The sequence below is a fragment of the Prionailurus viverrinus genome, chromosome C1, assembly GCF_022837055.1.
Source record: "Prionailurus viverrinus isolate Anna chromosome C1, UM_Priviv_1.0, whole genome shotgun sequence".
Taxonomy (NCBI): Eukaryota; Metazoa; Chordata; class Mammalia; order Carnivora; family Felidae; genus Prionailurus; species Prionailurus viverrinus.
The window spans coordinates 133,110,348-133,138,129 of record NC_062568.1 but is presented as its reverse complement, the minus strand read 5'-3'; the positions used below and the strand labels follow the sequence as shown (position 1 = coordinate 133,138,129).

At 39.9% G+C, this 27,782-nt stretch overlaps 1 long non-coding RNA gene across 1 annotated transcript in view; it reads left to right on the top strand.

The window, feature by feature from the left end:
• The first annotated feature begins 219 nt into the window (after window positions 1–219).
• The window catches only part of LOC125172250 (uncharacterized), a 66,450-nt gene continuing 38,887 nt past the window's right edge, over window positions 220–27,782 (top strand). The window contains exons 1-2 of the long non-coding RNA XR_007154667.1: window positions 220–323; window positions 6,031–6,120. This is a non-coding gene — a long non-coding RNA (uncharacterized LOC125172250). The remainder of the gene's footprint in view (window positions 324–6,030; window positions 6,121–27,782) is intronic.

The window sequence follows — 27,782 nt, the reverse complement described above, 5'->3', positions numbered from 1 at the left end:
CATTATTTTAAGTGCATAAGTAATTAGTTGAATGGAATTATGATACATGTTATCAGGAAAGTTTGGGGTGCTGGGGGGAATATAAGACAGCAGAGCAGGGGCCTCCTCTCTGGTCTTGGGGAGTCCTGAGAGATTTATGATGTCACAAAGGAAGTGACATTTAATCCGGGCCTTAGGGGAACCCGGGTGAGGGGCTGGGCCTGGTGGCCTGACAGGTTGTGTGCAAGGAAGAGCGGTCCAGGGATAAAGGATGGCTGGCGTACTCAGTCTCTGAGGTGGGGGAAAGCTTGGCTCGTCCAAGGAATGGCAATGGCATGAAGACGGTGAGCAGGAGAGGAGTGGCTGTTTGGACCGGGTGGTCGGATGCGCCCCATCACGGCGGCTCTCTGCCCCGGTGCTGTGCAGGCCTAGAGGATCTCAGGAGCGCTGGGGAGTCTCATGCAACAGTGACGGCACCAGCGTGCTGCTCTTCAGGGCTGGACCTACTTCCGTGTGGAGAATGAATTAGGGGACGGGCAGGAGAAGATTTAGGGGACCAGACAGGAGGCTCTTTAACTGCAGAGGGTGAGAGGTAACTGGCCGAGACGGGCAGTGGTGGAGGTGGATGAAAAGTGGGTGACTGTATTCAAAATCCGGCTGGGCCCTGTGATTGCTCAGGTGGGTGGGTGAGGCCAAGTGGCCGCCCAGGACGACTCCAGCCTTTGTCCAGCGTCCTGTCTTTGGACCGGAATGAGTGCAGCGAACATCCCTTTCATCGTCTCAGGTTTTACCTGCCTTCCTCTTTGTGGAAGTAAGGAGTGGGGTGCCTTGCAGTCTTCAGACAACTCTCTGTCCTGGCCACCTTCCTTGCTTTCACAGAGAGGGGACAGATGCCATCGCGGCCTCTTCATCTGGGGTTTCAAGTCATCACTGGTCAGCTTCCTTGGCATCAGCTCCTCTGTCACTTCCTTTCTCCTCTACCAGCCTTTTCCCTCTATGTCCCCTTCTTCATCCTGGAGGCATCTGTTACTTAGCTCCTTAATTTGGGTCATTTAAGTTATGAATCTTCCAGGGGTCACACATGCGTCTTTGAGTCAGGCCCTTAGATTTCCTTCCTCCCCTTTGTCTATGTCCTCCCCACAGGGACATGTCTTGCCTCCAAAAGAGCATATGCCTGTATCTCACATCAGGCCACAGTCATGGCCTTTCTCTGCAAAGTAGTGTGCAAAACACTCTTGTCAATCAAAGCTTTTAGAAATATATGTTTCTGAGGTATCCTTGTAAGGAATCATTTTGTAAAACGAATAATCCTTCTGTCCTAATGGCTGGATTTCCCACTCTGCCCTGCCTCTTCCTCCGTCTTGAGTGTGAAGGCTCTGTGCTCCACGCTGGGCTGTGTGGAAGAAACGTTCACGGTCTGTGTCCACAAGAAGCCGAGGGTCTCATGCTGGCTTCTGCAGGGCAGTCCCTCCATATCCTGCACACCTGCATCGGTAAGCTTGGCCCAGCATCAGATGCATCAGGACAGGCACCGTCGCTGGCAGCTGACGGTGGCATGCTTGAGAGCTTGGGGTTGGCAGAGAATAAAGATGGCGACGGAATGAGAAAGGAGGGAAAGAGTGGATGGCAGACTTTAAGACCCATGTGAGACGCCTGCAGGGAAGTCCCAGAACTATCTGGGGGGACTTTGAGGAGTAAGTAAGAGTGGGTGGGGGCCAACAGAGGGATACCGTTTGCTGACTGATACCACCCAATTGTATCGCCTGGCTGATGAGTCCAGGGAACATGGTTTGTAGAAGGCGAAATTACCAGTGGAAGAATAGTAAGCGCAGGTTACATTATTGACTTGAATCTTTTCAGGGCGGTGCTCTGCAAGTGGGATTCTGAGTTAAATGTGGATTCTGACTCAGTAGAGCTGGTGTTGTTTGGGGCCGGGGTATTATAATGCTGCATCTGATGAGCTGCCGGTCCTGGGGCCTCACTTTGAGTAGCAAGGCTCTCTAAGTTAAAGAATATAAATTGTATGTAGGGAGACTTGGTGGAAATCTTTGATCAGAAGCCTGGGATGGCAGAAACGTCCAAGAGATTGTTTCTCAACTTGTAGTGCTCTAGAATACCAGAAGTGTGTAGCTTGGGAGTCAGTCTGGTCTGAACTTTAGCACTGGCATTCAGTACTGTGTGACCTTTGTGAGTTATCTAACCTTGTATGGTCTTGGTCCCATCATCTGTAAAATAGAAACCTCATAATAGTGCTTATTTCATAGGGGTTGTTGGTTACATTACTTAGTTGGAAGAATCTGGGTTAAATAAAGTAAAGCTGGTATCCTTACTGCAGGACTTATCAGAACCTTTAATGTGCAAAAGTGATGCTCCAAGAAGGAGATGTAAGTGGTGTTTCCCAAACTGGCTTGACCATTGAACTTCTGATTTTCTTGGAGCCTTTCGTGGGCCTCTGGAACTTCTCTTTTAGGAGAATTGATCTGGTGGCAGACAGAAAGATGAGTTCATTTGGGAAAGACTGTGGCTGGGGAATTCTCCAGGACCTGAGTCTGGCAAGAAGGGGGGCAGCAGAATGTCCAGGTGTTGAGCCACTGAGGCAGTGGTGTGGGGTAGAGAGGGAGGAGTGGTCAGAAAAAAACACTCTGAGGTTGACTCAGGCTGGAGACTTGTTAGACATGAGGGTTAGAGGGAAGGAGAAGTCATGTAAGATTCTTTCCCACCTAGAGAGAAACAGAAGGCCAGGGGAGAGTGCCATGTGTTTAATTTTCCATCCTGATTTAAATTCTGCTGCTTCTTGCCCACAAACTAACAGCATGCCTCTTGAGTCTCTAGGGCATTTTACAGTAAAGCCACATATTTTCTGAAGCTGGGTCAAGATTGAGCATATGAAATTCCTCAAGTGTGAAATTCTACTTAACCCCATTAATGCTTATAACCCTGAGTAGGTATTGTTTATAATTCACTTCTAGTTAACCAGTGGGTATTTACGTTTGCCAAATCTTTGCAGTTTCATCTCAAACTGCTTTATTTTAGGGGAGGAGATTTGCCTTCCTGTCAAAAAGCTGAGAAGAACCAGCCTCCCCCTCCTACTCCTACGGTTTGCACATTTGTCTATAATTCGTGTGTGTGTGTGTGCACTTGTGAGCATGTGTGTGTGTGTGTGTGTGTGTGTGTGTAATAGTACTCTGAATTTCATAATACTTAGGATAGTCACACCTTCATTGATAAGAGCCTCTGCAGTTTACCAAAGGTTTTGACATAACGATCTCATTTTATTCTGACAAACCATGAAATGGGTATTATTTAGCATATCTGTTATTTTCCCTTATGAGGTGAAGGAAAGTGGGAATGGTATACAGTTTCATAGGCCGATCTATAGATACTTCCCTTCCCCTGGGAATTTTCTCCAGCTTTTATAGAGAGCTTTCATACACGGTTCGTACTGAAAATACTAAAGCAATTACTTGAATTACAAGGATAAACCCATTTATGTGTAAGTGCAGTTACTGAACCGTGCTCCCAGTGTAAAGAGCCTGGTTGAAATGCAGCTGGAATCACGTTAGCTCCCTCGTTCCTGCTCCCCAGTAAACCTGCTACCGTGGCTTCATTGAAACACACCCCCCACCACACATACGAACACATGCTGATAATAAACTCACATGAGTCAGTGTTCACTTTAGGTTTAAAAATTTTTCAATGGCCTTTGACTTTCTCTAAAGTAATAACTGTAGTTAATATTTTAGAATCACTTGATAAAAGTCCAAGATATAAATCTTTTTGAGTGGCCATTCAAGAGCACTCCAGGATGAATATGAAACTCTGCATTTTCTGCAGATGGAGAACTCTGTTTTGGCCACCACCTAGATTTTAATTAGTGAAAGTCTCTCATCGCACTTTCAACACTGATTTAGAAATCAAGCTTTCAGATTCTGTTCAGCATTGATCAGTAAAAGCCACTGCTCGTGGCACATTTATTTTACTTTGTGTTGAATCCTCTGAACTCTTCTGTGAGGCTAGGATTTGTGCCTCGTTTTCAGAAGAAGAAACTGCGGCTCGGAGAGATGAAGCAACCAAGGAGGAGTGCATTTGCACCGACCCCACAGCCTGCATCTGCCACTAGCTTGTGGGGCTGACAAATGCTGTTTGAGATTTTTGTCTAGAGAGTTTAGGTTACCTAGAAACTCGGAAATATTGCAAAACATCCGATTTAACTTTCACTCTTTATAGTCTGTCACTTCTTTTTGTCTTCTACAAAAGGGAAGGAGAAAACAAATCAAGGGTTGAATTGCTGATGATAATTTAATCTTTTAGTTTTAATGAAGAGCTTGGCTGTGGCTTTTGATCTGTAAACATAGTGGACAAATATACACATATAACAGCCAGGATGTGGAATTGAAAGAGACCGTGCCGGTTGAGGGGTCTAGGCGACTGCTGAGGTGCCCTGTTGAGGTCCCCCTTGAGGCTGGTGAGCCCATCCCCCACTTTTCAGAATGGGCCTCTAATGCTTACAATGTTCCCTCCTCAGGAGAAGGGATGTGTTTGCCTCACCTGGAAGTCTCTCCCTCATCTTCAGGTTGGGGCCAATACCGAGTGTCTCACAAGCGACTAAAATCCTGGTTTGCCCAGGACTGTCTTAGTTTTAATGCTGACTGTCCCATGTGCCTGGAAACCCCGCAGTCCAAGGCAAACCAGGGTGACTGGTCAACCCCTTGTCCCAGAGGGCCCTCTAGGCAAGACCCATCCTTATAAGAGTTTGCAGAACTTCTTCACCCTTAAGCCATGTGAGGTCACAGCAAGAAGATGGCAATCTATGAACCAGGAAGTGGCTTCCCACCAGATATTGAATCTGCTGGTGTCTTGACTTTCTGGCCTCCAGACATGTGAGATATAAATCTCGGGGTGCCTGGGTGGCTCAGTCTTAAGCGTCCAACTTGAGCTCAGGTCATGATCTCCCAGTTTGTGAGTTTGAGACTTGCATTGGGCTCTGTGCTGACAGCTCACAGCCTGGAGCCTGCTTCAGAATCTGTGTCTTCCCCTGTCTCTATCCCTCCCCCACTCGCACTCTCTCTTTTTCTTTCAAAAATAAATAAACAGTAAAAAAAATTTAAGGGGCGCCTGGGTGGCTCAGTCGGTTAAGTGTCCGACTTCAGCTCAGGTCATGATCTCACAGTCTGTGAGTTCGAACCCTGTGTCAGGCTCTGTGCTGACAGCTCACAGCCTGGAGCCTGCTTCCGATTCTGTGTCTCCCTCTCTCTCTGCCCCTTCCCTACTCATGCTCTGTCTCTCTCTGTCTCAAAAATAAATTAAAAAAAAAATTAAAAGAAATTAAAAAAAAGAAAGAAATGTCTGTTGTTTATAAGCCCCTAGTTTATGATATTTTTGTTATAGCAGCCCAAATAAGCTAAGACATATGTCAAACCAGTAACATTTTTATTTTAATTCTTCTCTGCTGATGCTCTGGTGTGAAGTGAGAACTGGATGTATGTCTCTGTATATTTCCAAACCTGGCTCAGCTTTATAATAATGTTTTTAAACCACAGTTCATGTTGAGGAGTGTTTCTGACTTGCAGAACGTAATGTGAAATCTCTGTATGTATGTGAGGGTGTGGTGTGTGTCTGCGTGTGTGCTCACACAGTGAGGCTCCTTTTGTCCTCCAAGTCCTGAAGATGAGCAGGGTAATTCTTAGCTCCAGAGGACAGAGGGCCTGCAAGCTAACACCATGCATTCAGACTCAGATCCTGGCCCTGCTGCATGATCCAGAGCTGCATGATCTTGGGGGAAGTTGCTTAACTTTTGGAACCTGTTGGCTCATCTGTAGAGTGGGACAGAACGTAGTTTTCGGGTTTGTTGGGAGGAATAAATATACTAACACACAGTGCCTTGTTGACAGTGAGTACTCCATACATTGCTATTATCATTTTTCTCCTGGTATGATAGGTGACTCAATTAGTTTTAAGCCCGATTTTGGAGTATTTTACATAGATAACTTTAACAAGCACACCACTCCTGTTTCCACCTTATACTTACATAGGGCTTTTGTTTCTCAACAGGCCTTAAATGAGGTATCTCATCTGAAGTTGACGGCCACTCTGTAAGGTCAGCGGAAAGGCATTTCAATCCCCTTGGTCAAGGCTACAGAGGTGAGTCTGGAGTCCGTATCTCTCACTCACTGGTATTGCTTCCTAACATAACACGGGCTTGTCTAAAACAAGGGATATTTCTTTTTCATCTGAGGACAATGAGTACAGCAATTTCTCAGGTTTTTCAGAACCTTCTGAACCCACATTAATCCACACTATACCTCTGAAAGGAACACAGGCAAAGAATACAGGCTCTCTTGTTCACAAGAATTGCCAGTGCTCTTTTTTTTTTTTTTTAATTAAATGAGGATGGATACCGTCAGTCACCCACCCTCTTTTTAATTTCCTATGTTCAATTTGATTAAGATGTGTTTCTTGAAGATATGTGCTATCTGGTTCTTGTTGTATAAAAAGTTTAATATCTTTCCCCCTTTTATTGGACTAGTAAGGCATTTGACATTAAAAATAATAGCTTTGAATTTTCCTGTTGCTGTCTGCATTCAGTAGGGGGAATATTAAGAATAGATGGGAAAATTCATTTAGTTCTTTCTCTGAAGGGTCCTTTCAAAGCATGATACTTAACATGATCTACTCTATAATCCACAGATGCACAGAATAAATAAAATAGAGTGATAACGTAAGTTCCTTAGTGTCTAATCCAGGAAATGAATGTCTGTTAAAGAAATATGGCTAGCAATCTTTTAAAAAGTCACTGGAAACTTATTTCTTCCCTGTGTGTTTAGCTGAAGTGAGCATGTGAATTTATTTTCGAGGAGGGGAATTGCAAGAGAACTTAAAACCGCATTCTGTTTCACAATTTAAACCTGTCAAATTACTACAACCTCTGAGTTGTGTCCTATGCCCGATCCCAAGTCTTTGTTTTTGGACGAAGACTTTGTTTTGGACAGAACTTCTAATATCTCACTGTGGGGGGGAAGGAAGAATAAGCGAACAGGCTGAGGGTCCTGCACTAAAGTATGCCGGGTGCTGATAAGACGTCAGCCATGCTGGAGTCAAATGGAGCGGAAACTCTCAGGTTGGAGCCAATATGGGGTGGCTTTCAAATAAGAAGGGGGTCTGCTAAGTCTGCATGTTGTCCTCCAGATTGGCTCCATAATAGCTTAGTGGTTCTAAGGACTTAGGGCTCCAAATAGAGTAACGACCTCTGGGTGTAAATCTTGATTTCTCTAGTACAGCCTTTACACTTTGTGCATCAATTTGGTGATAGCCAGCTTCCAACTAGATTTATGACCCTCAAAAACTGTATGAAATAATACATTTGCTGTTTTTAAGTTTGCTATGTTTTGGGAATAATTTGTTATGCGCTAGTAGATAACTAATACAATTTTCTTACTGGCAAAGTGAGAATATTAGTAGTATTAGTACCTGCCAACGTACTAAGTGACATAGTATATATAAATGGCACAGCGTTAAATATTCAATGGATAGTGGTTGCTATTGTTATTGTACTTAACACTCTTGACTTGGCCAGTTGACTCTTCTCTCAGATCTAGAAATAGCTTTCATTACTGTGTAGTGCTGGGACTTTTGCTAGTGTCATTGTTTGGATCTCCATTTAGCAAATACTCCTCCCTTCTCTCATTTAACCAGCGCTGTCCTGCCTCGTCACTGCTTCTTGTGGAGGGATGGGGAGTCAGCTAATTTACCAAATAGTGTTTGTTGAGTCTCTGCCTTGGTGTCCTAGACACTGGGTCAGTCAGCCTGGAAAATCAGTCCCTGAGAACAAGAAGGATGCTTTGGAGTGAGACTTTTGTAATTAATTTTTCTTTTTTGACAAATTTTTCCATTTTGAGAGAAGATGAAGAATAAGTTGGACGATGGAAAGGATAAGAGTGTTGAATGGAGTGATCCTAAATTTATTTTTTAGTAAAAATGGAAGAAAGCTCTTTGACCCCTTTATACTTTTTATTTTAATTTGTTTTAGTGTGAGATATCAGTATGTATTTGTAACACACAGTGGTTATATAGTATTGATTTTCTTCTCCTAGAGAAGGAAAATGCAGCTACTCTCAAATATTTATCAGAGAGGCACTCCTGCTCTTTTGGGAAAGTCTTCCTGGTTCTAACTTCTAGCTCCAGGAATTGTATGAGAGGAAAGGAGCACCTACCTAGTTGGCCAGAATAAGGGAATCGACCTTGGCAATCAGTACGAGAAACAGATGTCACATATGGATGTCACAGACTGTTCTCACAGCCTGGTTCTTTTAGCATTCACAGCTGTGTATGCCATGGATGGGTCAATACCCTTTGATAAATGTGTTATTTTCCTCCATAGCTAAAGATTTTGGTCAAAAAATGGCCTTTTCTATGAGGGGCATAGAAGATAAACAAAATAATGTCTTTCACAGTGGGGTAAACTGACAAACTGAACAATTATGTTATTTATCTCAAGATAGATAAAACCAAAAGCCAGGTACTTCACTTGCAGAGTAATCTGCAAACTGATACTGTTTCATTGTTATCAGTGCTGTTATTTTTAAATCAATGCAGCAAGCACACAACGAATGCCATGGACTATGTAGATGGTAGGTTTGTTTTTGTGAAAGTGATACCATTTTTAATTGATTTACTTCAATTAAATATATTCAGATGAATCACTTAGATGTCTATGAATCTTTAAATCCCCTTTGGTCACCAAATCTTTGGATACCAAAGATACTCTGGAATAGTCTGTGGGTAAAAGAAAGCAGCAGATTTATCAAGAATAGACCTAGAGAGGGGCGCCTGGGTGGCGCAGTCGGTTGAGCGTCCGACTTCAGCCAGGTCACGATCTCGCGGTCCGTGAGTTCGAGCCCCGCGTCGGGCTCTGGGCTGATGGCTCAGAGCCTGGAGCCTGTTTCTGATTCTGTGTCTCCCTCTCTCTCTGCCCCTCCCCCGTTCATGCTCTGTCTCTCTCTGTCCCAGAAATAAATAAACGTTGAAAAAAAATTAAAAAAAAAAAAAAAAAAAAAAAGAATAGACCTAGAGAAAAGAGATGTAAAATAGTAACCTAAGGAGTCAGGATGGTTCTCTAACCTTTATGTGAAGCTGTTGGTGGACCTGGGGCTTGATTGCTTGTCCTTGGAACAGTCTCAGCTATGTTTTAGTACAGCCTGAAGGCTCCTGTTTCCTTTCTCTTTTTCTGAGTCAGTGCCCAGTTATTAGCAGAGATGTTTGCCCTGGGGCCTAGGGCAAACAGGGATGAGTAATGAGAACCTTTCATCTGTGTTTAGCAGAGTACTGTAAATTTAATTGTTCTAAATCATGCTGTGCTATAGCATATTGACTTGCTAACTATAAGTTGAATGTTACTTGAGAAATGGTTCTTGTTCTATTTCTATCAATAAATTTCCCGGTTATTTTAATTAACAAATTCTTACATTTAATGCAGTGGGCCTCACTTGTCGAAGCATATTTGCATGTAATGCTTGACCTAATCTCACATAACATCTCTGTCCATATAGCTGTGCATGTACCTGAGGGCATTTCTGAAAAGTTCTCTGTCACTGTGATGATACATTTAAATTTCTTGTTCAGGGACTTTCACGTGAAATGATCTGGCAAACAGGCTTGTACTCTTGAATAAATTACCAAGACTGCTGCCCAAGTGGTTCCTAGACAGGGAAGCTATAGGGCAAATGTGTTTTATAGAAAAACTAGCAACTTCTAGAAATAACTGATGAAATAACTAAAATAAAATCAGAAATGAGAGATGACATGGCATCCGGTACAACAGAAATACAAAGGATTGTGAGAGACTACCACGAGTAGTTATACACCAACAAACTGGGCAGCCTGTAATAAATGGATAGATTCCTAGAAACACAACCTACCAAGACTGAATTACGAATAAATACAAAATCTGGACAAACCAACTACTTGGAAGGAGATTAAATGATAATCCAAACTGTTCCGACAAAGTCCGGGACCAGATGGCTTCACTGGTTAATCTTATAAAACATTTAAAGAAGAATTAATTAATTGCAATACTTCTCAAACTCTTGAAAAATAGACAGGAGGGAACACTCCCAAACTCAATTTATAAGGCCAGCACTACCTTAATATCAAAACCAGACAAGGGCACTACAAAAACAAAACAAAACGAACAAAAAAACAAACAAAAAATGAAAAACAAAAGACAAAAAAAACCAAACCAAAACAAAACAAAAAAACAGGGAAATATCCCTGATGAACGTGGATGCAGAATCCTCAACAAAATATTAGCAAACTGAACTCAACAATACATTAAAAGCATCACGCATTATGATACGTGGAATTTATTCCAGGGCTGGAAAAGTTGCTCTAATAAACATTAGTAAAATGAGGCACAAAAATCATATGATCATCTCAATACATGAAGAAAAAGCATTGGACAAAATTCAACACCCTTTCATGATAAAAATTCTCATCTTGATAAAACCTCTCAACAGAGTGGGTTTAAAGAGATCATACTTCAACATAATAAAGGCCATATATGACAAGCCCACAGCTAACGTCATACTCAGTGGTGAAAAATTGAAAGCTTTTCTTCTAAGATCAGGAACAAGATAAAGATGTCAACTCTTGCCACTTTTATTTAACATAGAATTGAAAATGCTAACCAGAGCTATTAGACAAGAAATAGAGAATCCAAGTTGGAAAGGAAGAAGTAAAGTTGACTCTATTTGCAGATGGCACAATATTAAATATAGAAAACCTGAAGGACTCCACCCAAAAAAGTATAAGAATAAACAAATGCAGTACAGTTGAAGGATACAAAATCAGTATATAAAAATCAGTTGCATTTCCATACACTAATAACAAACTATCAAAAAGAGAAATTAAGTAAACTCATTTACAATTGTGTCAAAAAGAATAAAATACCTAGGAATAAATTTAACCAAGAAGTGAAAAACCTGTATAGTGAAAACTGTAAGACACTGATTAACGAAATTGAAGAAGACATGAATAAATGGAAAGATAATGTATGCTTATGGATTGGAATAATTACTATTGTTAAAATGTCCATACTACTTAAAACAATCCCCAGATTCAACACAATCCCTATTAAAATTCCAATGGCATTTTTCACAGAGATAGAATAAGCAATTCTAAAATATTTGTGGAACCACAGAACACCCCACATAGCCAAAGCAATCTTGAGAATGAACAAAGCTAGAGCCATCCCGTTTCCGGATTTCAGAGTATATTACAAAATTTTAGTCATCAAAACAGTATGGTACTGACATAAAAATAGACACTTAGATCAATCGAACAGAATAGAGAACCCAGAAGTAAACCCACATGTGTACGGTCAATTAATTTATGACCAAGGGGCCAAGAATATACAATGGGAAAGGGATAGTCTTTTCAATAAGTGGTGTTGGGAAAACTGGACATTCACATGCAAAAGTATGAAACTGGACCACTATCTTATACCATGTACAAAAATAAACTCAAAATTGTTTAAAGATTTGAATATAAGACCCGAAACAATAGATCTCCTAAAGAAAACGTAGGAGTTAAGCTTCTTAGCATTGTCTCATTAAAAAAAAAAATTGAGTAATAGAATCTCTTTGACTACTGTGGATATGAAGCTTTTTTGGTTACACGTGTTGCAAAATCTTCTATTTGTTACTTACCTATTTACATTTGTGATGGTGTATTTGATAAAGAGTTCTTAATTTTAATGTGAAATTTATTAACATTTCTTATGGTTAATGCCTTTTGTATCCTGCTAAAGGAGTATTTTTATCTACCTGCAGGTCATGGAGATATTCTTTACTTTTTCCTTCTGGAAGGTTTATTAATTTGCCTTTCATATTTTCATCTAAGATAAATCTAGAATTAATTTTTTTGTGTATGGTACATAGTGAGGGTTAAGGTTTTTTTTTTTTTTTTTTTTTAGTGGATATTTAGTTGACCCAGTGTCATTTCTTAAAAAGAATTATCCTTATCCTACTGTGATTGTGGTGCCAAACTTGGTTGTAAATTAGGTGTCCCTATATATATGGTTATATTCCTGGGCTCTTTATTCTGTTCCATAGTCTGTTTTTCTATTTTGGCCCCACTACCACACTGTCATAATGGAGCCTAAAGAATAAGTCTTGTTATCTGGGAGAAAAGGTACTCCTAACTTTTCTTCTCTTTCTCTGATTGTCTTTGCTGGTCTTGGTCCATTGAGCTTGGTCCATTCATGTAAAAATTGAAATTCTCTGTCAATTTCCACAAAATATATCTTTTGGTAATTCTATTGAATTTGCATTGAATCCATACATCAATTTGAGGAGAATTATCATCACAATGTTAGGTTCATTAGTTCATCAACATGGTAAATGGTTCCATTTGTTTAGGTTTTCTTAAAATTTTCTAAATTATGTTTTATAATTTTCTGTGTAGTAGTCTTACAGATCTTTTGTTAGATTTACTTATATTTATCAAATTTTTATAGTATTATAAGTCATATTTTAATATGCCTTTTCAAACTGTTTGTGACTAACATATATAAATAAAATTGATTTTAAAATATTAAACCTTATCCAGAAAACCTGATACATCCATTTATTAATTCTAATAATTTACTTGCATTTTTTTAAAACACAAAAAATAATAGCATCTGCAAGACAGTGAGAATTTTATTTTTTTTCCAATCCTGGTATATTTTATTTCTGTTTTTTGCCTTAATGGACTGTATAGGCCTCCAGTCAATTAGAATAGAAATAATGTTAGAGGTTTTCATATCTTATTCCTAATATCAGGGAGAAATTTTTCAACATTTAATATTTAAGTATCATGCTTGGTATTTGTTCACTGTGAAATTTTGTAAGATTAAGGAAGTTCCCTTCTTAGTTTATCTAAAAACTTTTAAATTAATTAATTTTTTAAAATTTACATCCAAGGTAATTAGTATAGTGCAACAATGATCTCAGGAGTAAATTCCTTAATTCCCCTTACCCACTTAGCCCATCCCCCCACCCACAACCCCTCCAGCAACCCTCTGCTTGTTCTTCATATTTAAGAGTCTCTTATGTTTTGTCCCCCTTCCTGCTTTTATATTATTTTTGCTTTCCTTCCCTTGTGTTCATCTGTTTTGAGTCTTAAAGTCCTCATATGAGTGAAGTCATATGATATTTGTCTTTCTCTGACTAATTTCGCTTAGCATAATACCCTCTAGTGCCATCCACATAGTTGCACATGGCAAGATTTCATTCTTTGTGATTGCTGACTAATACTCCATTGTATATATATACCACACCTTCTTTATCCATTCATCCGTCGATGGACATTTGGGCTCTTTCCATACTTTGGCTATTGTTGATAGTGCTGCTATAAACATAGGGGTGCATGTGCCCCTTCAAAACAGCATATCTGTATCCCTTGGATAAATACCTAGTAGTGCAATTTCTGGGCCATAGGGTAGTTCTATTTTTAATTTTTTGAGGAACCTCCATAGTGTTTTCTAGAGTGGCTGCACCAGTTTGCATTCCCACCAGCAGTGCAAAAGAGAGCCTCTTTCTCTGCATCCTCGCCAACACCTGTTGTTGCCTGAGTTGTTCATGTTAGCCATTCTGACAGGTGTGAGGTGGTATCTCATTGTGGTTTTGATTTGTATTTCCCTGGTGATGAGTGATGATGAGAATTTTTCAATGTGTCTGTTAGCCATCTGGGTGTCTTCTTTGGAGAAGTGTCTATTCATGTCCTTTGCCCATTTCTTCACTGGATTCTTTGTTTTTTGGGTGTTGAGTTTGATAAGTTCTTCATAGATTTTGGATACTAACCCTTTATCTGATGTGTCATTTGCAAATATCTTCTCCCATTCCATCGGTTGCCTTTTGGTTTTGCTGATTGTTTCCTTCGCTGTGCAGAAGGTTTTTATTTCGATGAGGTCCCAATAGTTCATTTTTTGTCTAAAAACTTTTAAAAATAATTGTGAATAGATGTTGAATTTTATCAAATATTTTCTCTGTATCTATCAAGTAATCTTATGATTTTCTCCTTTATTTCATTAATTTGGTTAATTACATTTTTTATATCTGTTATAAATAGCATATACTTGAAAAAAAAAAGTGTAGTCTGATCACTTTTGTTCTTCAATTGGAACATTTAGTCCCTTAACATATGATGTAATTTCTAATATACTAAATTTAAATCAATCATGCAAAATTTTTTTGTCTTCCTCTTCTATATATTTTTTTCTTGTCTTATCTTCCTTTGTTTTGTTTGTTTTTGTTGTTGTTGTTTTCTTCCTTCTTTCGGATTTATTATGTTTATTATTCCTTTTCTCTCTCTACTCACTTGATAGTAATATTAATACATTCCTTTCTTAGCTTTTATTGGTTATTCTAGAGATTGCAAGGGTGCATTGTGTGAAATATATCTACTATCAAATATTTCCTGTCTTGCACCCCATCCTCCTGTGTCATTCTTCTCTTGTGCTTAAAACTCCAAAAATTTTCACCAAAATGGTAAAAAAGAATGCTGATATTGATAACACAGTAAAAATCTAAAACAGGCATGGAGCTCATGAGAGGCAGTTCTGCCCTCTCAGTGCATGCCGGAATGTTCTCAGCCTACATCTCCTCAATGCTGAGCAGCAGGGGAGAAAATATGGAGGCCATTGGCACTATCACCATCACCACCACTGTGGGGTCCCCTGTCTCAATTATGATACCTGGTCCTCCTGGTCTCTGCTGTCCTAGCCCATCCTTCACTGTTAAGGTACTATTTTTAATAAAGGCAAACTGAATTATTATTGTTATGACTTTCTTTTGTCTTTACAACTTCTGACAAAGATTTCATTCTTCCGACTTATTCTCACAAGATTTTCATTGGTATAGCTCTGCATCTTTGACCTTCACTTTTGAAAATGGTAATTTTTAATATTTTAAATGTTTCCAAAAGATATAAAATGTTCTCAGGTGTTGAACTGAACTCTTAGGAAAGGAGTCAAAACAGTCTCCTTAGGCAGTTTGGTCACAGGCATATTTTATTTGGCCCACAGAGTATTTTTAAACATTATTTGAATTTTCATATCTTTCGGTGAACCACATAATCTCCATCCTCCCTCCTGTCTTAACGCCCAACCTCCCCCACTAGTGTTACCCCTTTCTGGCCCCCAATATTTGGCAAGGGGCCTTATAAGAAATTGGCCCTGCTTTTGCAGTCAGAGATTTGTCTCTTCAGCAAGACTAGAACTGAAAACATTCTGAAAGGGACAATTTGATTCTCTTTTGTATTTTCTTTTTTTTTTTAATTTTTTTTTTCAACGTTTATTTATTTTTAGGACAGAGAGAGACAGAGCATGAATGGGGGAGGGGCAGAGAGAGAGGGAGACACAGAATCAGAAACAGGCTCCAGGCTCTGAGCCATCAGCCCAGAGCCTGACACGGGGCTCGAACTCACGGACCGCGAGATCGTGACCTGGCTGAAGTCGGACGCTTAACCGACTGCGCCACCCAGGCGCCCCATCTCTTTTGTATTTTCTTAAAGAGAACTTGAAGATAGATTACTAAAACACTGCATCTCTCTCTATCCCTTTGTCTTCCTCCCTCCCTCCCTCCCTCCCTTTCTCTCTCCCCACTTGAGCCATGTTCATCTTTGCTCACAAAGATCTAGGGTAAGTCTACTGGAGTGGGGACCCTAACAGAGCTGCTAATGTCACCTCTTTAGAGCGGTCTTTTCTAATTATGTCCTGCAGAGTAGTTTTCCTTATTATTCTGTTTCTCACCTCCCAGTTTCTTGCCTTCAAGCTATTTATGAGTTAGTAGTTATTTTACTTCATTATTTGCTTACTTGTTTGTCTGTCACTCCTTCTGGACCTGACACTCCCTAAAGGTGGACGCTATTGTATTCTTGGCATATAGCACAGTGCTTTGCAAGAGGAGACACTGAATAATGTTTGGTTTAAGTAATGAAAGAGAGAGGAGTCATGGTCATGCAAACTCTGTGTACGGTTTCCTCCCTGTGACCATGCTCATCCCCTGTAGAAGCTGCAGCCTACAGAGGCAGGGAGTTCACGTAGGCACCATTGCTGGTGGTCAGCCCCATGGTAATTTTCCCACTGGGAGCCTGAGAAAGCAGTGAAAAATCTCTTAAAATGGAATCTCGATATCTCTCCTGGGGAAAATATGTGTGTACGTGGCATGTGGTCTAAACAATGAGAAAACTGATTAGGTCATACACCTGGAAGGGGAAAGGTGGGGGATTTCAATGTTATTAATCCATGACCTGATAAAAGCCCAGATTCTCTCTGCATCTCTGTTCTGTTGTCTTGGGCTGGCTTCACACTGGGTCAGGAACTCCTTGTGGTTGTAACATGCAGTACTGGTGCTACATCCTTCGTCTTTCACATCTGACTGTGTGTGTGTGTGTGTGTGTGTGTGTGTGTGTGTGTGTGTGAGAGAGAGAGAGAGAGAGAGAGAACCTCTTCCCCAGCCACTTAACAAAAGACTTTTTCTTTCCTTTTGGGTGGATTGGACCAAATTGGGTCACATACCCATGTCTGAACCAATAATTCCCTCCAAGCTTTATTCAGAAATCACCTCCTGGGGCACCTGTGTGGCTCAGTTGGTCAAGAGTCCAACTTCGCCTCAGGTCATGATCTCGCAGTTCTTGAGTTTGAGCCCCACATTGTGTTCGCTCCTGTCAGTACAGATCCTCTGTCCCCCTTCTCGCTGTCCCTCTCCAACTTGCACTTTCTCTTTCTCTCTCAAAAATAAACAAACATTAAAAAAAAAAAAAAGAAATCATCTCCTTCAGTCCTTCCCTGACCATTCACTCTAAAATCACAACCCAACTTTGCAGCTTCATTTCTGTCTAATTCACTTACTATCATCTAACTAGCTATACCTTTTACTTAGCTTTTCCTTTGCTTATTGTTCGTAGTCTCCATAAGGGTAGAGATTTTATAAGTGCTATTACCTGTGGTATCTTCTTTGTCTAGAACAGTACATGACTTAGAAGCCAGCTCATAAATATTTATTGATTGAATTAGTGAATGAATGTGGCCAGGTATTTCATGGGACTGTTGGCTTTGGCCTTTTTTTCTTTTTAACAGCTTTATTGAAATACGATTCCCACACCATACAATTCGCTCATCTGAAGTGTACAAGTCAATGGTTTAGTACATTCACATAGTTGTGTCTCTGCTACCACAATCACTTTTAGAACATTTTCATTACCCCCCAAAGAAACTTCCCATCATTTAAACATTATACCTCATCTCTTGCATTCCTCTCAACCCTGGGTAACCACTAATCTACCCTCTGTCCCTATAGATTTGCTTTTTCTGGATGTTTCATAGAAGTGGAATCAGACAGGGGCGCCTGGGTGGCGCAGTCGGTTAAGCGTCCGACTTCAGCCAGGTCACGATCTCGCGGTCCGTGAGTTCGAGCCCCGCGTCGGGCTCTGGGCTGATGGCTTGGAGCCTGGAGCCTGTCTCCGATTCTGTCTCTCCCTCTCTCTCTGCCCCTCCCCCGTTCATGCTCTGTCTCTCTCTGTCCCAAAAATAAATAAACGTTGAAAAAAAAATTTTTTTTAAAAAAGAAGTGGAATCAGACAATACTTCTTTCACTTAGCATGTTTTCAAGTTTCACCCATGTTGTAGCACGTATTGGTATTTCATTTCTGTTTGTTGCTGAATGGCATTCTGGAGTATGGATACATTGTGTTTTATTTATTCCTCTATCCACTGATGGACTAGCTTTGGTTTCTAAACCAGTCACTATTAAGGGCGATGAGTGTGCGGTGATTGGTTTATGATACTCCTGGCCCCTCTTCTTCTCAGTTCCTCCAACTGTCCCACATAAAGGGAGGGACATAGTGGATCTTAGTGGACAAGCATCAGCAGATCAGTATTGTGTTTATTCTTTTTTCTTTCTATCTTTGTATTGTAATATTTTCCTCCTTCCAGTCATTATTATTATTATTTTTTTTTATATTGGAGGGTCAATGGCTTGTGGCGTCAAAACCACAGTAAGACAGAAGGTAAGCCAGCAACACAGGGAATCATATTAGCTCTGTCTTCAGTTTAATTTCTTCATAAAAAAATCTCTCATTTTTCAATGGACACTGAGGTGTTACTCTGGAGGACTGCAATAAGAAATATCACCATTCACCTAGGATGTAAAATATTTTCCCAAGGCAGTCTCTTCTTAATTTCCTGTGTTCTGTCTGTTGGAAGGCTCGCTGGTGCAAAGCCAATATGAGCTATGCTATATTTCAAACAAATGCCTTTTTGTTCTGGAGGACTGGGTATTCTTTTTTCTTTTCCAAGTAATTAACCCAGTCAGGGAAAAATATCAAAAGTCATTTTCCCTGGTTTTGTTTCCCTTTTCCTCTCTGGTCAAGGTTGGAACATTCTTCTCATCAAGAGTATTTCCAAAGACAACTTTGTATAGCCAGTGAGGACATTGTCCACACTTTTTAATTCAGTGGCAGAGACTTTGGGAAAACAGCATGCTACTTGTAGTCCAAGCAAAAAGGTGTAAATGGCTTTATTGAAAATCAATATGCTCTTGTGAAGTGCTGCTCATTTCTGAGTTCTTCACCTCACCGATGAGAGTTGGAAGAAGGTTTACAGCTATGGGTCTCTGAGTTTGAGGTTTTATTTTTTTCCCGTGTTTTCTACCGTAAGCATAAGGTTAAGGGATCATTTGGTGTTTTATTTGTTTACTCTTTGGAAGAAGAGAAGTATGGCATTTTCCCCCCTCTTTGATAACCAGAGTTGAACTCCCACTAAGGGGTATAGCTGTCATTCACAATGTGGTCTCCTAAGTGAGGTCAGATTTGGGCAGACTTTGGAAAGGTATTTAGAGTTTAAAAGTTCCCTCAGGAGACTGTGGAAACCCTCCTTAAGCCCAGAGAGTGAAGTTGAGGCACTGGAGTGTTGAGTTCCGTCAGTGTAGGAAGGCAAATGTCTTCATACTCTATAAAGAGTGCTCAGGTGCCTAAATTAGGTCTAGTTCTGACCATTATTGTAAGAACACAGACTGGTTTTAATTGGTCGCAGTTTTGGTGAAAGATGAGCTGTGAGATTGGATTTATCAAAATTTATGTGCTAGTTGCTGTTAATATGGCAGCATTTGAGGAAGATCAGGGTCATTTGTAATGACTTCATTTGATTTGTACAGATTTCGATGAATTACAACATTTTTCCTGTTGTAATTTACAACATTTTTCCTGAGAAACTAGATATTTCCTCATAAATTTCCATCGACCCTTTAAAAAGTTTAACCTTCATTTTAAGCCTAGTGATAACATAAATCTGGACAGTGAGGTATGGGTGATGGTAGCTGTGTCACAGCAAGGTCTTAATGAAATAGAGCCTAAGAGGGGGCCAGAGAAGAGAGAAGACTGGAAAGTATGCCCTTGGACAATTTCTTAATGAATCAACGTCGAAGGGTCACTTTATTTATTTATTTATTTATTTATTTATTTATTTATTTATTTATCAGTGCCTTGCAAATACATGGTATTCAGTGCATTTAGTTGACCTGAACTGAATGCGACCTATAGAAACATGACCCCAAATAATTTTAACTCCTGCTTGCAAACAAAGTGTTTTACTTTTTGGTGTTTTGGGTTAGGAAGGAGGTGAGGACCAGCCCAGGAGTAAATAGTCTTATTTCTTAGCTTCACATTTTTTTTTCCTAAAAAATTCCTGCCTACATCAAAGCAAATAATATTTATCTTTGGCCTCATTTGCTACATCCTTTACCCAGACTGGTGCTTTCATTTCTTTTCAGTAACTTTGGATCCTGTTGTGAGAACTTTGAGCAAGCCCAACAAGGCTTGCTAAGTCCCTAGAGAGGGGCTCTTACTACAAAGTATTACTAATATTCCATACTGTAACTTAAACATTGCCTACTGTACAATTTGATTACCAGTTAATTAGAATTCTGTTTAATTTGATCAGAACCTCTGGAATTAAATCATTTTATATTAAAAAAATTATAAAACTTGATTGTTCCAAGAAAAGATTATTAGAATGCCAATCAGGTGGTTAGAAAAAATTGTCATCAAATAATAAGACTAATCTTATAAACGAATTGGAAAACAGCCAGAAAAGCCAGCCTAAGCTTGTTCTCAAAGTGTGCCTCCAGGGAACTGAGAGCTGTTGAAAATCTTCCTAACAGTTCTATGGGCTGACCTCTTGTGGCTCAGATGGTTTTAATAAGACAGTGGCTACAAGTTTATCATTGCATGGATTGAAAATTTATTCGTGATATTTAGTAAAATAAAGTCTAGGCGTAACCACCATTGTTTTGACTCATTCGGTGATATTATTCATTTACTTACGTGTATGTACATACCTTTATTTATTTGGGGTGATTCTTCGGGTGAGATAAACAGTATCACACCTGAAAGGTTTTCTGGAACATAATCTATTATGCAAAATTGAATCATTTATCTGGTAATATTTGGGCAACCCGATCATCCGTTTCTTTCCTTCTTGTGTGGGTGCTACCGTACATCAGGTTGTAGGTTAGGGTCGATGCCATTTATTTAAAGTGTGTTGAGAGGAAATGGCATTGCAGGCATCTGTTAGGAAGATTTAAAATAGTTTCCTGACACATTTGACTCACCTCGGTGTGACTTGACCAGGTGAGAAAAGCAAAAGGATGGCAGCTAGCACTGGCCAGCAGGTTTGGTTGCCTTAGTCACTTATAACTGGACATCTCCATGTTGAAGTGACATGATTGTGAATTTACCTTTTCACAAAATATGACTAATTTGGGGACATTTAAGTACATAATACATGTTATTAAGTAAAAGAAGAATACCATATGGAGTTTTAAAAAAAATAATGAAGAAACTTCTAACTACGAATAGTTCATTTGAGCACTTGATCTAATATGCTATGTTCAATTTCCTTACAGAATTTCACAGAGTTAGCCAATTTTGCTTATTCTCTACTGTATTGTGTTTCTGTTTGTTTGATTGGTTAGTTGTTCGCATAAACAAACATTTTATCTCAGATAAAGAGCCCTATTAATCTAACGTTCAGAGAGATATTTTTCTATTGCCTCAATTCTCTCTTGGCAAAACCTGATGGGTTTCCTTCACCTCTCAAAAACCATGTTTTGTTTCTTTTGTTATTTTTTGCCATAATATCTCTTAAGGAGAAGACAACGAAGTAGATATTTTTTCACAGATGTAAAATGAAATTTTGGAAATTTTATAAATTATTATTCTTAAGAAATTGGTATTATTAATATCGTTACTAGAATGTGTAATACTATGGCTTTTTCCTTTTTTTTTTTTTAAATTTTTAACGTTTATTTTTGAGACAGAGAGAGACAGAGCATGAACGGGGGAGGGTCAGAGAGAGAGGGAGACACAGAATCTGAAACAGGCTCCAGGCTCTGAGCAGTCAGCACAGAGCCCGACGCGGGGCTCGAACTCACGGACCGCGAGATCATGACCTGAGCCGAAGTCGGCCGCTTAACCGACTGAGCCACCCAGGTGCCCCTTATGGCTTTTTCAGAGAGTGTATCTGTCCCACTGGTCAGATTCTGGAGATTACACGGAAAACACTCAATTATTTCCTCAATAGAGGAGGATTCCTGGAAGGATATATCAATAACTTGAGTCTAAAAGAAAGTTCTTTCATCAATTTTCAATTTTCCTGGACTCTGTAATATTCAGTAAGTTTCTTTTTTTTAAAATTTTTTTTAATGTTTATTTATTTTGGACAGAGAGAGAGACAGAGCATGAGTGGGGGAGGGACAGAGAGAGTGGGAGACACAGAATCCGAAGCAGGCTCTAGGCTCTGTGCTGTCAGCACAGAGCCCGACGTGGGGCTCGAACTCACAGACCGTGAGATCATGACCTGAGCCGAAGTCGGATGCTCAACTGAATGAGCCACCCAGGTACCCCTCAGTAAGTTTCTTAAATACTAATATCAATAACAATGATAAAATGTTAATAGGTAACATTTATTGAGAAGTTCCTAGGTGGTACACATGGTACAGGGATTATGTAATCAAGCCTTCAAAGTGTCTCTATAAATTAGGTATATTACCTTCATTTTATAGATGAAATGGTGACTTGGTGAAGTTAAATAATTGTCCACAGTCACACTATTTTTAAGTGGGGATTGGACTCCAGATAGATTGAATCCAGACCTTGGACCATGTTGTGTGTTGGATTCATATAGATTTTTAAATGATTAAAATTGTATTCACTGGCTCAAAAACCTGAACGTGAAGATCATTTTTCCATCCTTTATCTATCTGCCACTCCCAACCCCTCCAAACCGTTTAAGTCCTCTTAGTAGTTTCTTTCTAATCACTTGGAGTTTTCTTAATGCACGTATGAACAGCTATGAGTATATATTCCCTCATGTTATAAAATATAAATTGAAGCATTTACATACACTAGACTGTGCATGCTTGTCTGTATCTTGTAGAGCCTGACCCTTAACTCCCTACTCACTCCACCTTTCAAGACCGTCTTTGAACTGTTAAACTCTATAGACCAGCCACCTTGGTTGGGTGGTTTAAGCACATTCAAAAATGGAAAGAGTTAATGCCAGCCTTCTAGAAAGTGGCTGCTCCTCCTAATGTCCAGTCCACATAGGATTATCTTACAACGCATAAACTGGTTCCTCCAAGGAGGCTAAGACTACCTCCATCTAGCATGGGTGAGGAACAATGAGTTGGAAATGCTCTGCTCAGAAATTAAACGTAAATGAGATAGGTACGGACTTTCTTGGTTTCTCTGTATGTCCATGTATTATAGTAAGATAGATAGTTGATATATCTATAGTAAAATATATACATATATGTGTATATATGTATATTTATGTATATATACACATATACACACATGTTATATATATAAAGTATATGTATAAAAGGTATATATTATAATAAGATATATATATAAGGTGTGTGTATGTGTGTGTATATACATATATATGTATATATATCAGACTCTCTCTATATATATAAATCTATTTTTTAGAGAAGTTTTAGTTTCACAGAAAACATTGAGCAGAATGTATAGAGAGTTTCTATAGACCCTCTTTCCCCACATATGCATAACCCCCACTCTCAATATCCCACACCACAGTGGTACATTCTTACATTAAATTATACTGTCTTGTTTGCTTTTGTAATATGCTAACTCCAAAACAAGACTTACATTTAGTTGACAGTATATTGAGGGCACCTAGTTTGCTCAGGGCTCCATGTAGTCTTGGTGCAGTAGTGAGTGAGGAGAGGGTGAACAGAGGTCCTAAAGAAAAAAAAAATATATAGTGGTGCGTGCTTTCAGAAATTTGGGAAATCGGACCACATACATAAACTGACCAGAGAATTCATTTCCTGAGAAATAATACACTAACAAGTGCAAAGTAATACCCCCATGAAAGACACAATTACTACTTAAGCAATATAGACCTTGAGATCATGTGAGCATGGTTTGGGTTGAAATTTACCTTCTATACCACTTCAGGTAAAAGGTAGCACCGAGGGTGTAAATCAGTTTATGGAGGTCACACTGAGTCTGTTAAGGCAGTGAATCATTTTCTAGTATTTACCAAGCTACTTAAATGGCAACCATGTGTTAGTCATTACTATAAATGGTTCTTAGTCATTTATTAAAACAGGTCCAACGAGAGCTTTACTTGACAATATTTGGTCTTTATTCAACATTTTTTGAGCCACTTCTCTGTGACCACAAGAGGCAACATGATACTGTGAAAAGAACGTAGACTTGGGTGCCAGAGACTGGCATTTTCTTTCTTTTTTTGTACCTTAACCACTTACTAGCCTGTGACCCTGATCCCATGACTTCACTTTTTAACGCTTCAGCACTTTATAATGTTGATATGAGGATGGATGAGACAACTCCTATCGAGTGTCCCACGTGGTGACCAGCACATGGTAGTTTCAGCATAAATATATAACCTATTTGTTCAAAAAGTTGGAGAAACCAGATCTGTTTAATAGAGCAAGACTGCTGAATTTTAACCAACAGGGAACATAACAAAATGATTTTAAACATATACATATTATAATTGAAGTCGGCCTACCCTTAAGCTCTTCTGAGAAGTGAGAGTTCACTATGGAGCTGACTTCAGTGCAGTGGATAGAAGAGCAATTAACTGGAGAGGGCAGCACCTGGCAGCATTGCGGGGTATGTGGCCACTGAGGAAAGATCTTGGGCATTTAGGTAGAAAGGCCTTCGGAATTTGCCACAGTTTGAAGTCTCAGATGACTCCGATGACTTCGTGTTCCCCAGGCTGAGCTATTGTCAACATCTTAGGTGCTGAGAGGCTGCCCCCTAGCAGGTCCCAGTCGGGATGTCGCCTGTGGATCACAGGATTCTTGGATGGTGTGGTTGCCTTTCAGCAAATAGGCGGTGGGGTCAGTCATTGATTACCCCCAGTGAAAGCAAGATACTTGTCCAGGATGCAGCTGCCAGATTGCCAGACAAGCTTCTCTGTACCTGGAACATTTTATCCACACACTGCTTCCAAGGTAGCCTGTCTTCTAAAGGGGTTTCTGTCATTAGTTTTGGAGAGAGGATTTCAGTCTACCCTGCAGTCCCATTTTTTGACTGGTGGCCTTACGAGGGTTATTACTTTGTTGGCTAAAGAGCACTAAAATTTTATGACATGCCATATGGAACTAAAGAATTAAGGAGGTGACCTCCTTTGTATGGAATTATTAATTCTAATTATCACCCACCTCCTGCCTTCAGCCATTTCTCTGGCCCCTGGATGAGGTCTGTAACCAGTGGTCTGAAAGGGTATTGTTTTGGCTTCTGAAAGCTGTAATTTTCCTGAGGTGGCAGTTGTGGCAGAGGACTTTTTCTCTTTCCAATTTCCCGGATATATCCACACATGGAATTGAAATGGCCTCTCTCTACCTGCTGTGTGCATAGGACCTCTACACCTGTTCAGTCATGAAACCACTAATGAGGCCTCTCCTGTCCTATTCAGGATTTTGACGGAATATGAAATCTCATTACCAGAGTCAATGAATGACATCTGTTCCCCATCCCCCTCCTGAAGCCATCATTTCAAGCTGCTCAGTGCTGTGAAAAAGATGCGCCACGCAGAGAGAATTAGAGTCCAGAGGAGAAGGTGTCCCTCCCTTGTCCAGCAAGAGGGCAGATAGAGCTGTCTAGTATTTTGGTTCCTATTTAGACCTTTGCCCTAAAAGAATTAGCATAAAAGGAAATTTCAGTATTACAGGCTTAAAAAAATTCTGACTATTTGCTTCTGAAACAAATTGAAACCTGGCAATACAGGGTTTTCTTGCTAAGGAAGATATGGAAAATCTTAACCTGAAAACATCCAGCTAAATGGGTAAGTGATTAAATTGATTAAATGTTAAGTTGATTTAAAACGGGTATGAATAAAAAGGTTATTTATTTAGTTTGGCCTCTCTCAAATCTTCTTTTGGGAAGAGGAGGGCTATAAATAAATATACATGAATATAAAAAGTAAATATATATCATAAAAATTTTTATCTGGGGACTATTCATGCCTAGTAACATATATGTAATACAAAATCAATATAAAATGCCACACAATTAATTTATCCAAAATATTTCATTGTTTCCATTCATTATTCATTTATGGAAGTGGTCACTAAATCAGCATTTGTTGAACATCTATTATGTGCCAGGCATTTTAATTGCTGCTGTGGATACAAAGATGAATAAAATCTCAATGTTTAGAGAAGGAGACATGATAGGGGCCACCTGGGTGGCTTAGTTGGCTGGGCATCTGACTCTTGATTTTGGCTCAGATCATGACCTCACAGTTCGTGGGGTTGAGCCCTGCGTTAGTGCAGAACCTGCTTGGGATTCTCTCTCTCTCCCTCCCTCTCTGCCCATCCCCTCACTTGTGCTTTTTCGTGCTCTCTCTAAATAAATAAATGAACATTAAAAAAGAAAAGAAAGGGCGCCTGGGTGGCTCAGTCAGTTGAGCGTCTGACTTCGGCTCAGGTCATGATCTCACAGTCTGTGAGTTCGAGCCCGCGTTAGGCTCTGTGCTGACAGCCTGGAACCTGCTTCAGATTCTGTTGTCCCTGTCTCTTTGTTCCTCCCCCACTCGTACTCTGTCTCTCTCTCTCTCAAAAATAAATCAAAATTAAAAAAAAAAAACTTAAAAAAAAAAAACAGAAAAGGAGGCATGATAAAGTAAATCATTGTAGGCTTTGTGGGAAGTCCTATAGCTGATGGATTGGAGAAGCAGGATCACCCCTCCCTGAGGGGTGAAGGCCTGCCAAGGATGGAATTGCTAGCTAGGGTCTTGGGGTGGCCAGAAAGACACAGGCAGGAAGTCATTCAAGGCAGAGGGAGCGTGTATGTATGAAGGTGAGGCAGGAAGGAAAAGGCATCTCAGGTTTGGAGTCTTACCAGTACCTTGATGCAGGGGGAGAAGATGCTCTGAGAACAGAAATGATGTTGGATAGGTTCTTTGGGTCACATCACACGGGGCCTTTTATGCAAGTAGAAAGTTTGGACTTTTTGCTGCAAGAGGAATTTTATTCTTCTTTGTCAGGAATAGACTCTCAATAAAAGTTTATTGAGCAAAGCTGAATTGCACTGAAGATTTTCAAAATTTTTATTTGTCTTGCAAAACTGTTATGTGCACATGGTAACAACTGAACTATAGTTGATTGTTTTATCGTGAAAACAAGGCTGCAATTCTATTCCTTCCTATCCCTATAAGGTATCACTCTCCAGAGGCAAACTCTTCCTCTTCTCCTCATCCTCCCCTTCCTCTTCCTCCTCCTCCCCGTGCGTGGTTTTTGCCATATTTTAGATAAGGCCTTCGCTTTTATTTCTTGTTTGGTCAATTTTAGGTGACACCTAGTGATGTCAGAAGTAAAGGATGATGATTTAATTCACTTTTTTCTGCCCCTTACTCCTTCTCTTCTGTTCTCAGAGTTAGATTCTCAATGTGGTCGTTATTTTTATTTCTTCCACTAATTACCATCATAACTGTTAACAACATGCTTACACCTTCAGCTCCTGTTCAGTCAGATTTGGTAGTGGCTTTTGATTCGCCACTTCATACAACAGATACCTTTCCCTTGTGCTTTCTTCCCCGCTTCTTCCCCTCCCCAGCCCTGCTCAGTCCACCTTTGTTAGCTGCTCCTCTTTTAAGTTTGCTTTGTCAAGGTAGTCAAGGTTTACATCTTGTACTGTGAATACATGTGAATGTTGGTCAGCATTAGTCAACGATGACAGGTCACTGTGTGCTAGGATAATACTTTGATCTCTGTGAGCCCAGTGTTGTAGTCCAAGCCATGCAATGCAGACTCTTCATAGCGTTAAGATCAAAGGCAAATGGATTCTTCTTTCTTTCATTCCATGAATTGCTCAAAAATGATTCATTTTACTTTGTAGTTGGAGCCTCACTTCCGTGTGCACCTTCTGTTGTTTTCCTAGAGTTCTATTATTGCCTTTCTGTTGTTCTTGCATGGTTTTCTCTTAAGATAGCTTTAGTTTCTTTTTTAAATTATTAATGCTGCCTTCAATCCTATTGAGGGCTCATTCTAATTTTTCTGGAATCCTCCCTCCTGCCACCCTCTGTTCTTCTACTGGAGTCTGAATGGTAGCTTCCTGGGTTTGCTGCACGGCCACCATCTTGGGAGCCGTAGATACTGCTCTCTTGCATTGTCCAGTTGTTTCCTGGTTCCTATCATCTGTTCTTTTTGTTTCCTTGTTTCACTGGAGCCTCTCCTTAAGGACATTCTCCCCCAAATAATCTTTCT